The 15,687-nt window shown below is 33.2% G+C and overlaps 1 long non-coding RNA gene across 1 annotated transcript in view; it reads right to left on the bottom strand.

The window, feature by feature from the left end:
• LOC109611672 (uncharacterized) overlaps positions 1 to 15,687 on the bottom strand; it is a 186,055-nt gene that overhangs the window by 132,932 nt on the left and 37,436 nt on the right. The window contains exon 2 of the long non-coding RNA XR_002194045.2: positions 10,177 to 10,201. This is a non-coding gene — a long non-coding RNA (uncharacterized LOC109611672). The remainder of the gene's footprint in view (positions 1 to 10,176; positions 10,202 to 15,687) is intronic.

Raw genomic sequence — 15,687 nt, 5'->3', positions numbered from 1 at the left:
TAGATCTTCTGTCAATAGGAGAGACTAGAGAAGATCTGTATCGAGACTTTTGTTCATAAAAGCTCTTCTGGCTATTAAAGAGCTTTACAACCTCTTCTGTCCATAGAAAACCTATCAAAGCTCTTCTTAAAATACAATAGCTTTACAAGCTCTTGTTTCCAAAAGTGGCATAGCGAAGTGGTTTCAAAAGTTGTTATTTTTATTGAAGATATTTAAAAGTTGTTCTGCACATAGACATTTAGAATGTCTTCTCGTTAAATAAGAATGTTCTTGCAATAGAAGACCCCTTGAAATTTTTTTCAAGAGTTATCTGTCTATAGAAATTCTCCGAAAGCTCCTTGGTGTATGGAAGACCCTTAAAAGGAATGCTCGTAATATAAGTGTGTTCTTCCAGTAGCAGACCTTCAGAAGATCTTCGGTTAACAAAAGGCGGCTTGTATTTCTTATGTTTAAAAAAGTCCTCTAAGAGCTCTTCTGTCTATATAAGAGTTTTAGAACAAGAAGACTCCTGTGTATTAAAATTATATCTCATTATAATAGACCTAATAATAAAAAAGCTCTTCTGTCTGTAGAAGAACTTTTCGCGATGAGTAATCTTGGGAAACATTTTTCTAGCAAAATACCCCCTTTAGAATGCCTGCACGTTACAGAAAACATTGCAAACATCCTCCAATTTGTAGGCTTCTTCTGGCTTTCTAACATTTGATAGATTTTCTGCTATGGTAGACCTTAGTAAAGTTCTCTTAAGCAAAAAATTATCTCCATTCTAAGAGCTTTCGAGAATCTCATATAAAGCTTTCACTGGTCTCCAGTCGTTAGAAGGCCCTTCGAAGGTCTCCTCCCCACAAAAAGCCTCCCATCGAGTTATGGGTCCCAGAGGGTTAAAACCCCTTAAAGGTTTTCGAATATAAGAATTTCTGAAGCATTTGCAATTGCTTGGGCTCACTGTCATTTGGCCCCCTACCTTGTCTGCTACTGTGACCTTCTGTCACGGAACGCCGGTAGCCAGGATTTGTTGCTCTGACTGATTGTTGAATATACAAAACTTTGTTTTAAAACCCCGTTTACGGTTGTGTGCATAGTTTTTTCCTCAAACTCGTTAGAAACCAAAAGCTGCAAGCTTAGTTACAGTATACGTCCGAGTGTGTTCTGAAGAAGATAGCAGACCAACCACACATCGTCAAAGCTGTGGTACAGCTAAACAAAAAAAGAAACAGATAAATAAATATTTCCATATTCGTAGACACGGAATGATACGGAAAGGACTTGCAACAATTGTTAGCCGGCTTGGAAGTTGTATCAGCAATGAATGGCTGGCCAGTGGCCTGGCAATTGCAGTTATTGAGGTGACTATAACTTTATGGTGTGACAATTCCCGAGTACTTTTTATTTTTTTTCTGGTGTACTCGAAACGCATATCTGTGACAGAATTTAGCATCATTTTGCCATGACTTTTGTTTTGTGGCCACCGCAATGGTATCCTTTGTATCCTGGGTTTTTTACTTTGTTTTTTAATAACTTTAATGTGTTTTTATTGCAGGAAATAAACAGGAGGCTAGATTGAGAAAATTTGAAGCGATGTTTTCCATAAAAAATAAAAACTAACCTTTTGCAAATCTTCAATAGATACATATCCTTTTGGGATTCTTCTATAGGCAGAAGTTCGTTTAAAGGCCATCTAGGGGTGAAGGCCCTTGGAAGGTACTCTAAATATTGGTCTTTTGAATATTTTTTATAGAAATAGAAGGCCATATATAGGCCTTTATCAGATAGAAGATCATCTTTAAATAATCTAATCCTCTTCCGAGTAATTCTTAAGGGACCTTCCAGAGGTCTTTTTTAAAAAAGACCCCTTATTTTCAAACGATGATTCTGAAAATTTACAGACGCAATGATATCCCCAATATACCTCTACCCAATACTGTAAAATATTCAAATATCCCTTCTTCCCCTCCCCCCTCAGATATTGACCCCCCCAAAAACATCGTCGCATGCCAAAGATAAACGGCCGGGATTCCTGCAAAATACAATCCCATTTTATGGCATAATATCCAATAAATCTTTTGTAGTGACATTTTCATTTTTACATAGACAACATCCAACCTGGGCAACAACAGCAGACATCTGGTTGGCTGTTTGGATGGATGAATGGTTAAAAAGATACCCAAAGGGCATTTCAATTCCAAAACCAATTCAAACCAAACCAAAAAAAATGAACATTTTAAGAAACAAAATATAAATGGGGTAACTGGCAAAAGGTACAATAGGCAAACTCCCATTTCAGCTCCTTTTGAAAGTGAAAATACCCATACCCGAATTTTGCATAAATTTATTATGTATTTATTTGTTGCAATGTTATTGTCAATGTCATTTTGGGCCAAAAGGGTCCACTGGAAGCCAAACATATTTGTAAGGCCGTGTTAATTAACTTTGTAACTCTTTCCAATTGAATGGTCGCTCTCTCACTCTCTTCTCATCTCCCCCAAAACATTCCTTGGATTTTTTTCCCTGACGTTGTTGATGATGATGAAGCCAGATACCTTCAACATTGTCCTGATCAATATTTACAGGGACAATATGTTAAGTGTTGTTACTGTTCATTTGAGAACCCTTTTCCGTGTTAGGTAATTGTAAATGACTTTTTGGATATTTGAAAAAAGAAATACGAATTGAAAGGCTGTGTGTGTACACAATTTGGGAAAGGGTGTTTAATTTAAAACGATATATTCATCCATTGACATGGCAATATGTTGCCTAGAAAGATGTCATCGGTTTCTTAAATGTTTAAAAAGAGATACGTTCATGGTTAAAATTGAAAATTTTCTCCAAAAAAAATAAAAAAGAACAGTAAAGAAAGTCCCTACACCACTTTTCTAATTTAGTAGAGCCCCACATAACAATTAAAAGTTTTTATGGGAGAATTCAATCATACACGCTATGATTATAAGTATAATTTAAAGTTCAAAGGAATAAATATGCCGAAGCATTTGTATCTTTTAAATTCGGACTTGTATTGTCTATTTGGTGCACAATTAATTTGAAATCGGATAAAGATATATCTGAACCGATCACGATAAAATTTGGCAAAGATATTTCTGAGCTGTATTTCATATGTTTCCCTGAATATCGTTGTTACAGAGTTCATATTAAGACTGTGGGTAACAAATATAACAAATCGGATGAATAGTATATATGGGAGCTATAGCTATATCTGAACCGATCTTCACCTAATTTGACATACTAGCTTCTAGACTCAATTCGGTCGTAAGTGCCAACCTCCATTCCATTTGGACAAATATTAGACGTTTGGTCAACAATAAAAGCTAAATCGGACGAAGTTATATATGGGATCTGAACCGATCTCGATAAAATTCGGCAAAGATATTTCTGAGCTGTATTTGCTATATTCCCCCAAATATTGTTGTTACAGAGTGCATATTACGGTTGCGAAGGACAAAAATAACAAATCGGATGAACAATATATATGGGAGCTATAGCTATATCCGATGAACCGATTTCGATCAAATTTTGCACACTTATTTTCAGGCCTAATATGGTTGTATGTGCAAAACTACATACTATTCGGGCCGATATTACACGTTTGGTGCACAATAAAAGGCAAACCGGACGAAGATATATATGGGAGCTATATCAAAATTTTGACCGATTATGTCCAATTTCAATAGGATTCGTCTTTGGTCCAAACAAATGATCTGGGCAAAATTTCATCTGGATAGGGCAATAAATGTGAACTGTACCTCTTTTACAAAAATACATGGACAGACGGACGGACAGACATGCATAAATTGACTCAGAATGTGATTCTATGCAGATCATCAAAAGGAAACGAGATAGACCCATAGTTCGATTTATGCATGTCCGTCCGTCCGTCTGTCCATGTATTTTTGTAAACAAACAAATGCACAAAGACATAATACCCTGACCACATTGTAGTGTAGGGTATAATTATAGTAGGCAAAGAAAATTGAAAGACATTTTCATATCTTAATTTGGACCCTATGATATTTACAGCCGATACGGTGGTATTTATTACGTCTTAGGGTCCAAATTGTGTTTGATCGAAATAACTGGGTATGTGGAGTCGATCTAGACATGTCCGTCAGGCTCTCGAAAAGATCTAACAAACATAGATAAATTCGGGGATAAACAATATGGGTCAATATGGTATCTTCCCATCAAAATTTTTAAAAAAAAATCTCATTATGAGTTCAACCTTGGCGCGTCATAATATATAAAAATAAATTGCATTGTGTTAGTAATTAATGTACTCTGAAATGTGTGAACAGATTTTGTTTCTGCAAACTTCATTTGAAAGTTGACGTCAATACCAAGGACCGTAAAACATGTCTCGAAACATTAATTTTAAAAATATTTCAGTGAATGACGGACTGGTGTATAGGATGGCAATGTTGGTGTATAAAGTTGGCATAAGACTGGGTTCTTAGAAATTCGAACTTTAAGTACAAAAAGGTACTAAAAACCAATTACAAAGTATCAGATGGTTTTGCCAAGAGAAGTTTGAAGTTTGAAGAGAGTTGGATGCTTATTTCACCTTCTCTCAGCGTTTTATTTTTCAAAATCTTGAATCCTATGTAAGGGAGGCACCCGAAAAAAAATGTCCGACCATCTTTACAAAAGATCTTGTGTTGATAGAAATAGTGGATATTCATCATAGATATTCAAAATTTTGAACTTTTGTGTGGAAGGTACCAGAAGGAATGAACCGATATATAATATATAAGCACAGCAAATCTTGTGTTAGTAGAAATAATGGGATAAGTGAAATATGAAGAGAACCGGATGCTTATTTCGGATTTTATAATCGTTTTGGTTATTCAAAACTTTGACCCTTTGTGGGGACGGTACTTATTGAAAATGTTGTGATATATGTAATTTGAAGACAATCGGTCTCTAACATCACATTTTATAAGAGTTATAATAATTCAAAATGTTGACCCCTTTGTGGGGAAGGTACTAAATGGAGTGGACCGTTATTGTCCATTTTTGCACCTGACCTATCACTGATGCAAATATTAGGATTTCCAAAGTTAGAGCAAAATCGAATTGTCCTTTCTTTTTCTGTGAAGTAAACTATTTTTTTTGAAAATTTCGATTTTTTGTGGGTTACCAGAAGGAGTGGAACAATATTTTCCATATTCAAACTCTATCTACGTTTGATAATAATATTACGATGTACCAAGTTTGGAATAAATCGGTTACTCCAATCTGGAGAACCAACTAGCCAGACAGACAGACGGACACCTCTAGATCAAGTCCAAATGTCCTGCCACGGATTTGGTCCAAAGAGACCGAGAATCGTGAGAGGGTCTAAAACCGTGTCTTTCGATGGGACACATTTTATATCAAATGATATATTAACCCCCTGTATCCATATGGCTGAGGGTATAAAAAGCCATAAAATGGTATACTGTATAATAGAAAACAGCCTTTACATATCTTTATAGAATGGGGGCTCCCATTTATAGGTCTTCCATAGAATAGAAGATCCTTTGGATTTCGTTCTTTAGATTAGGACACTCTTAATAGGTATTCAACGGGATGAAAGACCCTCACGATGTCTTCTTTAGAATACATTTGAATCTTTTACCTGCAAAGGATGTTTCTAATGTCTTCGAAAGAAATAGTAAAAAATAGTTCAAATAAAATCTATAATTTTTTGGCCGGGAATAATATTAGAGGGGTTTTTAATTTGAATTTAAAAAAACACAATTCAAAGATTTCCCTTCAGGAAAATGGATAACAGGAGCAGATATATCCCAATTTAGGCAGAAAGTTTTTACATTTTAATTTGTATATTTCTCCTAAATAATATTTACAATATACGAAGGAGACACGTTATTAATATATATTATTTAATTCACAATAACGATATCAGTAATGGTGCATGTTATTGCTACTTTACTGGTATGGAGGGAGAATGTCTCTGCTAAATAATATTCAAATATGTAAATCACACAATTTGAAATGTAGATGGCACCTAACATGATTATTTAAAATATTTCTATGCGTATTTTATTTTCAATTGTAAGAGTTTAAATATTTTAGACACATTTTCATAAAAAAATTACATTTTTGTGTTAACTATGTGTGTCTATTAATTTATTCTGGCATATGACATCAGAAAATGGGTATGCAGTAACAAGTAAAAAAGCTGTAATTTCGGCGGGTCGGAACTTTGAATACCCTCTACCATTTGGAACGAATTTGATAATTTTCAAAAAACAAAATCCGTTGAATATTCTTTTAAAATCCTAAAAGTACCGAATGTAGCTGTTAGATTAGGGACCATACGACGACATGGATAACTTTTGTCATAAGCCACTACAATTTTTAAATGCGAATCTTAAAAAAAATCGGTGAATAATGTAGCTGAAATCATCAAAATACCGATTATAGGGAGGTACCATTATATAGCGGCTATACAAATAATTGGACCTGCACAGACAATTTTCTGTCTTAGGCTGTAGTATCCATTATTAATTTCAAATGCCAAATTTGAAACAATTCCGGTGAATAATGTCGCTAAACCAATCAAAATACCGAATATAGGGTGGTATCGTTATATGGGGGGCTATACGAAGACGTAGACCTTCATACGAAATTTTTTGAAATAGGCTGTAGTACCTATTACAAACTTCGAATACGAAATTTGAAACAATTAGGATAAACAATTTCGCTAGAATCAGCAAAATACCGAATATCGGGAAGTACCATTATATGGGGGCTATACCAAAACGTAGACCAAACAATTTTTTTGAAAAATAATGGTTATAAATATGTTTGCGACAAAAAATATCCCTAAAAATCTCCTGCTAGAAATTATGTTTAATTAAATACTACATAAAGTATACCATGATACATATTAAATATAGAGTCCGAAAGTCGGAATCTCGAAAAGCAGGTGTTCGTACGGACTGATCTGTAAGTTGAATTCTGTGCACCGTTCCGCGGAAGATCTAATGCAGATGACCTTTGAGGATTAAAAGCTAAGCTCAGCCTTTACTGACCGAGAACATTTATAAAGCCAAATTGGATACCGTCGAAACCTGGTGTTAGCGATGTGCCAGAACCTAAAAAATTCCGAAAATATTTGCGATATAGTTTTTTCTCATTCTTCTCATTATGAACCATTCAGAAGTAAAGTGTTTCTAGAACCTTCAAACATTTGCATTGATCTTGCCATATGTAGAGACATTCCAAAAGATGCTTATAAAGAATTAAGCAAAGCAGAAAAAATTGGGCTGACCAGATACGACGGGAGGTGCCGAAACCTGGACCAATATTACCAAGTATCAAGTTAAATGTTGGTAATTGCCAACACCTTCATAACCTCAGCCAATGTTCGGTTATTCGAATATATTTTGACTTGCGTCATGATTATTCAAACTGTTGATCCTTCATAGGAGAGGTTTCGAGGAATGGAACCATTTCGTATCTGACATATTAAAACGTATTAGATTTGGATTGTATATCGACTACTTATTTCACTTTATATGAGATGTTTAATAGTTTTTCGAACTGTTCGCCTTTTTGAGAATTATAATTATCTAAAATTCTGACCCGTTGAGGGAAGAGGTACCAGAAAAGGGTACTCCGATATTGTCCATATTCACAACAGATCTTGTGTTGATAAATGTATTGAGATGTGCCGAGTTTTAAAGTAATCGGGTGCTCATTTCGTGTTTTATGGTTCAATGGTTATCCAAGTTTTGACCCGTTGTGGGAGAGAAGTGGTCCTTTCAGTCCGTTCTTCATACCAGAACTTGTGTTAGAGGAAATATCGAAGAATGTAGTTCAAATTTTATAAAAGTTTTAATTATTCAAAATTTTGATCCTTTGTGGGGGAGGTACCATAAGAAATGGTCCGATATCTACAATCTTCACACCAGTAGAAGTATGTATTGGGATGTGTGCAATTCGAAAAGAATCAGATGCTCCTTTAGCCTTTTTTAGAGCTTCTTGGTAATTCAAAATTTTGACCCTTTGTGGGGGAGCTAACACAAGGAGTGGAGCGATATATTCCATCTTCACAGCAGGTCTTGAGTTAGTAGAAATAATAAAATGTGTGAAATATTAAGAGAACTGGATGTTTATTTTGGATTTTATGATCATTTTGGTCATTCAAACTTTTAACCTTTTCGGAGAGGTACTAGAAGAAATGTTCCCATCTCTACCAATTTTTTTACAGATTTTGTGTTGATAAAAATACTGAGATGTGCCAAGTCTGAATGGAATCGGACGTTAATTTCGCGTTTTATGAGCTTCTTCGTTATTCAAGATTTTGACCCTTTGTGGGGGAGGTATCACAAGGAGTGGAGCGTTATATTCCATCTTCACAACAGATTTTGGGTTAATAAAAATAGTGTGATGTGTGTAGTTCGGACAATCGGACTTTTACATCACTTTTTATAAGAGTTATAATTATTCCAAATTTTGAGCCTTTGTGGGAGAGGTTCATGATGGAGTGGACCGATAATGTAAATGTTCGTACCTGACCTAGCACTGACGCTATTATTAGGATTTGCAAAGTTGGAGCAAAATCGGATTATCTTTCCTCTTTTCGTGCAAAAAATATATTTTTTGAAAATTTCGACCTTTTGTGGGAAGGGACCAGAAGGAGTTGACCGATATATTCCATCTTAACACCAGACCTTGGGTTAATGTAAATATTGGGATGTGTGAAATTTGAAGACAATCGGACTCTTACATCACATTTTATAAGAGTTATAATTATTCAAAGTTTTGACTCTTCGTGAGGGTGGTACTTGATGGAGTGAACCGATATTGTCCATTTTCACACCTGACCTAGCACTGGTGCAAATATTGGGATTTGCAAAGTTGGAGCAAAGTCTGATTATTATTTCTCTTTCTGTGCAAAAAAATTATTTTTTGAAAATTTCGACCTTTTTTGGGGGAGGTACCAGAAGGAGTGTACCGATATTGCCTATCTCGAACCCGATCTAAGTTTGGCAAAAATATTACCATGTACCAATTTTGGACCAAATCGGATACTCTCTTCGAGAGTTATCGTGCCCACCAGCCAGACAGACGGACGGACATCGCTAGATCGACTCTGTTCGGTCTAAAACCGTTATTTCGACAAGGCACGTTTTGACCATATCAAATGATATGTACCCTCTCTAGCCATATGGCTGAGGGTATAAAAATCAATATATCCGATTGAAATGTTAATGCCGAACATAAAATATTATATTTCGTATATCCAAAGCATACAGGCAATATAGGAATATTGTAAACTGAGTTTAGGTCTATAATATTGCAAGGCGATAATAAGTACAAATATATTATAAATCTGAAAAATCACGTCACATAGTCTACTGAACTTAACATTATCGTCATCGTCATCATCATCATCCTCGTTTACCATTGTAAATACAAGAAATACCATACCACACATACCACACAAACTCACATCCCTTTTTAAGGTCTACCATGGAGAGAAGCGAAAATATGCATTTCCTCCATATTTAGATATTTGCTTGCTTCCATTCCAGAAGCATTGCATTTTCTTTTTTGCCTCCGCTTGTAATTTCTTTGCAGTTGAAACAAGTTCAATATCACGCGTCAACAACGCTGTAACACAACAATAACACCCGTCGTCTTCTTGTTGTTGCAGCGTAAAAATTTCATAATTCATGGCAAATACAATTACCTCATTGTTAATACACGGATAAAACGAAATGAAAATCAAAAGACCAAAGAAATCTGAGCGAATGAATGAATGAACGAACAGCAGCAGGAGGCCGACAAGCTCAGACAATAACAAGTATACCGCCAACGAAAAAAACCTTTCTCTTCGCAAATCAGGTTGCTTTTTTTTTTTTTTGGTTGGTGTGTTTGTGTCCTACACGGTTCGTTGGCAGAGTTTGTGGTCAACCCTTTTGCTGGCGCCACACCTGTAATAAAGTTCGAACAGTAAAGGCCAATATGGGCAATGAGCTTCAGTGAAATGGGGAAGAATGTGACTTATATAATTATATGGTATGATGAGTGTAAATTGGAGGTTCTGTACAAAAAACGTTATCTTTTGAAGAAGGAGAAAACATTAAATTGCCTATTATGGTATTATACTTCAGCATTTATATGCCAATAACCAAAAATTTTATAACTTACCCTGATATCATCACTCCGACATAACCTGAAAATAAAAAAAGAAAACGAATTAAAAAACTATTATACAATATAAAGCAGATCAATTAAGACTTTTGTAGGTGGAAGTCTACAGGTTGAGATAAAAAAATCTGCAACAAAGTCAAACGCCAAAATGCTTACATTTTTTTTAAATTTATTGAATGAAAGCAAAAAATATCGGAAATAGCATCAACTTTTAGAATAAGTTTAGATTTGTTCAAATTGGTCATCTTTGGCACGAATTATAACCTTCAAACGGTCAATGAAACTGACACACACTGCCCGAATGGTGCTTTGCGGTATTTTGGCCCATTCGCGGCGAAGCGCTTGGTTGAGGTCATCGACACTTTGGTATTTCTTAGTGCCAACCTTGCTTCCAAAAATACTCCAGACAAAATAATCCAACGGATTGGTATCCGGAGATTTTGGTGGCCATTGTGCGCTGGAAATGAAGCGAGGAACCTCATTTTGTAACCATTCTTGGGTGGTGCGTGGCTTAACCCCGAGCTCATTTTTCAATATTTGCCGAATGGAATATTGCGATATGCTCAGCTCACGAGCCATTTTTTGGCCACGGGGTTTTTAAGATGCTATTTCATTGAGATTATTAAAGAGCAAAAACAGGGCATTTTAAAACGCTCATAACTCCTTAAATATTGACATTTCGGAGTTTTTAGCCTATTATTTCATTGAGATATTTAAAGAGCAAAAATAGGGTATTTTAAAACGCTCATAAGTCCTTAAATATTGACATTTCGGGGTTTCTAGCCTATTATTTCATTGAGATAATTAAAGAGGAAAAATAGGGTATTTTAAAAAGCTCATAACTCCTTAAATATTGAATTTTCGGGGTTTTTAGCCTATTATTTCATTGAGATAATTAAAGAGGAAAAATGGGGTATTTTAAAACGCTCATAACTCCTTAAATATTGACATTTCGGGGTTTTTAGCCTATTATTTCATTGAGATATTTAAAGAGGAAAAATAGGGTATTTTAAAACGCTCATAACTCCTTAAATATTGACATTTCGGGGTTTATAGGCTATTATTTCATTGAGACATTTAAATAGGAAAAATAGGGTATTTTAAAACGCTCATAACTCCTTAAATATTGACATTTCGGGGTTTTTAGCCTATTATTTCATTGAGATAATTAAAGAGGAAAAACAGGGTATTTTAAAATGCTCATAACTCCTTAAATATTGACATTGAGATAATTAAAGAGGAAAAATAGGGTATTTTAAAACGCTCATAACTCCTTAAATATTGATATTTCGGGGTTTTTAGCCTATTATTTCATTGAGATAATTAAAGAGGAAAAATAGGGTATTTTAAAACGCTCATAACTCCTTAAATATTGACATTTCGGGGTTTTTAGCCTATTATTTTATTGAGATATTTAAAGAGGAAAAATAGGGTATTTTAAAACGCTCATAACTCCTTAAATATTGATATTTCGGGGTTTTTAGCCTAGTATTTCATTGAGATAATTAAAGAGGAAAAAAGGGTATTTTAAAACGCTCATAACTCCTTAAATATTGATATTTCGGCGTTTTTAGCCTATTATTTCATTGAGATAATTAAAGAGGAAAAAAGGGTATTTTAAAACGCTCATAACTCCTTAAATATTGACATTTCGGGGTTTTTAGCCTATTATTTCATTGAGATAATTAAAGAGGAAAAATAGGGTATTTTAAAACGCTCATAACTCCTTAAATATTGACATTTCGGGGTTTTTAGCCTATTATTTGATTGAGATATTTAAAGAGGAAAAATAGGGTATTTTAAAACGCTCATAACTCCTTAAATATTGACATTTCGGGGTTTCTAGCCTATTATATCATTGCAATTATTAAAGAGGAAAAATTGCGTATTTTAAAACGCTCATGACTCCTTAAATATTGACATTTCGGGGTTTTTAGCCTATTATTTCATTGAGATATTTAAAGAGGAAAAATATGGTATTTTAAAACGCTCATAACTCCTTAAATATTGACTTTTCGGGGTTTTTAGCCTATTATTTCATTGAGATAATTAAAGAGGAAAAATAGGGTATTTTAAAACGCTCATAACTCCTTAAATATTGACATTTCGGGGTTTTTAGCCTAGTATTTCATTGAGATAATTAAAGAGGAGAAAAGGGTATTTTAAAACGCTCATAACTCCTTAAATATTGATATTTCGGCGTTTTTAGCCTATTATTTCATTGAGATAATTAAAGAGGAAAAAAGGGTATTTTAAAACGCTCATAACTCCTTAAATATTGACATTTCGGGGTTTTTAGCCTATTATTTCATTGAGATAATTAAAGAGGAAAAATAGGGTATTTTAAAACGCTCATAACTCCTTAAATATTGACATTTCGGGGTTTTTAGCCTATTATTTGATTGAGATATTTAAAGAGGAAAAATAGGGTATTTTAAAACGCTCATAACTCCTTAAATATTGACATTTCGGGGTTTCTAGCCTATTATATCATTGCAATTATTAAAGAGGAAAAATTGCGTATTTTAAAACGCTCATGACTCCTTAAATATTGACATTTCGGGGTTTTTAGCCTATTATTTCATTGAGATATTTAAAGAGGAAAAATATGGTATTTTAAAACGCTCATAACTCCTTAAATATTGACTTTTCGGGGTTTTTAGCCTATTATTTCATTGAGATAATTAAAGAGGAAAAATAGGGTATTTTAAAACGCTCATAACTCCTTAAATATTGACATTTCGGGGTTTTTAGCCTATTATTTTATTGAGATATTTAAAGAGGAAAAATAGGGTATTTTAAAACGCTCATAACTCCTTAAATATTGATATTTCGGGGTTTTTAGCCTAGTATTTCATTGAGATAATTAAAGAGGAAAAAAGGGTATTTTAAAACGCTCATAACTCCTTAAATATTGATATTTCGGGGTTTTTAGCCTATTATTTCATTGAGATAATTAAAGAGGAAAAAAGGGTATTTTAAAACGCTCATAACTCCTTAAATATTGACATTTCGGGGTTTTTAGCCTATTATTTCATTGAGATAATTAAAGAGGAAAAATAGGGTATTTTAAAACGCTCATAACTCCTTAAATATTGACATTTCGGGGTTTTTAGCCTATTATTTGATTGAGATATTTAAAGAGGAAAAATAGGGTATTTTAAAACGCTCATAACTCCTTAAATATTGACATTTCGGGGTTTCTAGCCTATTATATCATTGCAATTATTAAAGAGGAAAAATTGCGTATTTTAAAACGCTCATGACTCCTTAAATATTGACATTTCGGGGTTTTTAGCCTATTATTTCATTGAGATATTTAAAGAGGAAAAATATGGTATTTTAAAACGCTCATAACTCCTTAAATATTGACTTTTCGGGGTTTTTAGCCTATTATTTCATTGAGATAATTAAAGAGGAAAAATAGGGTATTTTAAAACGCTCATAACTCCTTAAATATTGACATTTCGGGGTTTTTAGCCTAGTATTTCATTGAGATAATTAAAGAGGAAAAAAGGGTATTTTAAAACGCTCATAACTCCTTAAATATTGATATTTCGGCGTTTTTAGCCTATTATTTCATTGAGATAATTAAAGAGGAAAAAAGGGTATTTTAAAACGCTCATAACTCCTTAAATATTGACATTTCGGGGTTTTTAGCCTATTATTTCATTGAGATAATTAAAGAGGAAAAATAGGGTATTTTAAAACGCTCATAACTCCTTAAATATTGACATTTCGGGGTTTTTAGCCTATTATTTGATTGAGATATTTAAAGAGGAAAAATAGGGTATTTTAAAACGCTCATAACTCCTTAAATATTGACATTTCGGGGTTTCTAGCCTATTATATCATTGCAATTATTAAAGAGGAAAAATTGCGTATTTTAAAACGCTCATGACTCCTTAAATATTGACATTTCGGGGTTTTTAGCCTATTATTTCATTGAGATATTTAAAGAGGAAAAATATGGTATTTTAAAACGCTCATAACTCCTTAAATATTGACTTTTCGGGGTTTTTAGCCTATTATTTCATTGAGATAATTAAAGAGGAAAAATAGGGTATTTTAAAACGCTCATAACTCCTTAAATATTGACATTTCGGGGTTTTTAGCCTATTATTTTATTGAGATATTTAAAGAGGAAAAATAGGGTATTTTAAAACGCTCATAACTCCTTAAATATTGATATTTCGGGGTTTTTAGCCTAGTATTTCATTGAGATAATTAAAGAGGAAAAAAGGGTATTTTAAAACGCTCATAACTCCTTAAATATTGATATTTCGGGGTTTTTAGCCTATTATTTCATTGAGATAATTAAAGAGGAAAAAAGGGTATTTTAAAACGCTCATAACTCCTTAAATATTGACATTTCGGAGTTTTTAGCCATTATTTCATTGAGATATTTAAAGAGCAAAAATAGGGTATTTTAAAACGCTCATAAGTCCTTAAATATTGACATTTCGGGGTTTCTAGCCTATTATTTCATTGAGATAATTAAAGAGGAAAAATAGGGTATTTTAAAAAGCTCATAACTCCTTAAATATTGACATTTCGGGGTTTTTAGCCTATTATTTCATTGAGATAATTAAAGAGGAAAAATGGGGTATTTTAAAACGCTCATAACTCCTTAAATATTGACATTTCGGGGTTTATAGGCTATTATTTCATTGAGACATTTAAATAGGAAAAATAGGGTATTTTAAAACGCTCATAACTCCTTAAATATTGACATTTCGGGGTTTTTAGCCTATTATTTCATTGAGATAATTAAAGAGGAAAAATAGGGTATTTTAAAATGCTCATAACTCCTTAAATATTGACATTTCGGGGTTTATAGGCTATTATTTCATTGAGATATTTAAAGAGGAAAAATATTGTATTTTAAAACGCTCATAACTCCTTAAATATTGACATTTCGGGGTTTTTAGCCTATTATTTCATTGAGATAATTAAAGAGGAAAAATAGGGTATTTTAAAATGCTCATAACTCCTTAAATATTGACATTTCGGGGTTTTTTGCCTTTTATTTCATTGAGATAATTAAAGAGGAAAAATAGGGTATTTTAAAACGCTCATAACTCCTTAAATATTGACATTGAGATAATTAAAGAGGAAAAATAGGGTATTTTAAAACGCTCATAACTCCTTAAATATTGATATTTCGGGGTTTTTAGCCTATTATTTCATTGAGATAATTAAAGAGGAAAAATAGGGTATTTTAAAACGCTCATAACTCCTTAAATATTGACATTTCGGGGTTTTTAGCCTATTATTTGATTGAGATATTTAAAGAGGAAAAATAGGGTATTTTAAAACGCTCATAACTCCTTAAATATTGATATTTCGGGGTTTTTAGCCTATTATTTCATTGAGATAATTAAAGAGGAAAATAGGGTATTTTAAAACGCTCATAACTCCTTAAATATTGACATTTCGGGGTTTTTAGCCTATTATTTTATTGAGATATTTAAAGAGGAAAAATAGGGTATTTTAAAACGCTCATAA

Source organism: Musca domestica, unplaced genomic scaffold, assembly GCF_030504385.1.
Source record: "Musca domestica strain aabys unplaced genomic scaffold, Musca_domestica.polishedcontigs.V.1.1 72, whole genome shotgun sequence".
Taxonomy (NCBI): Eukaryota; Metazoa; Arthropoda; class Insecta; order Diptera; family Muscidae; genus Musca; species Musca domestica.
This window is presented reverse-complemented; position numbering and strand designations above follow the sequence as displayed.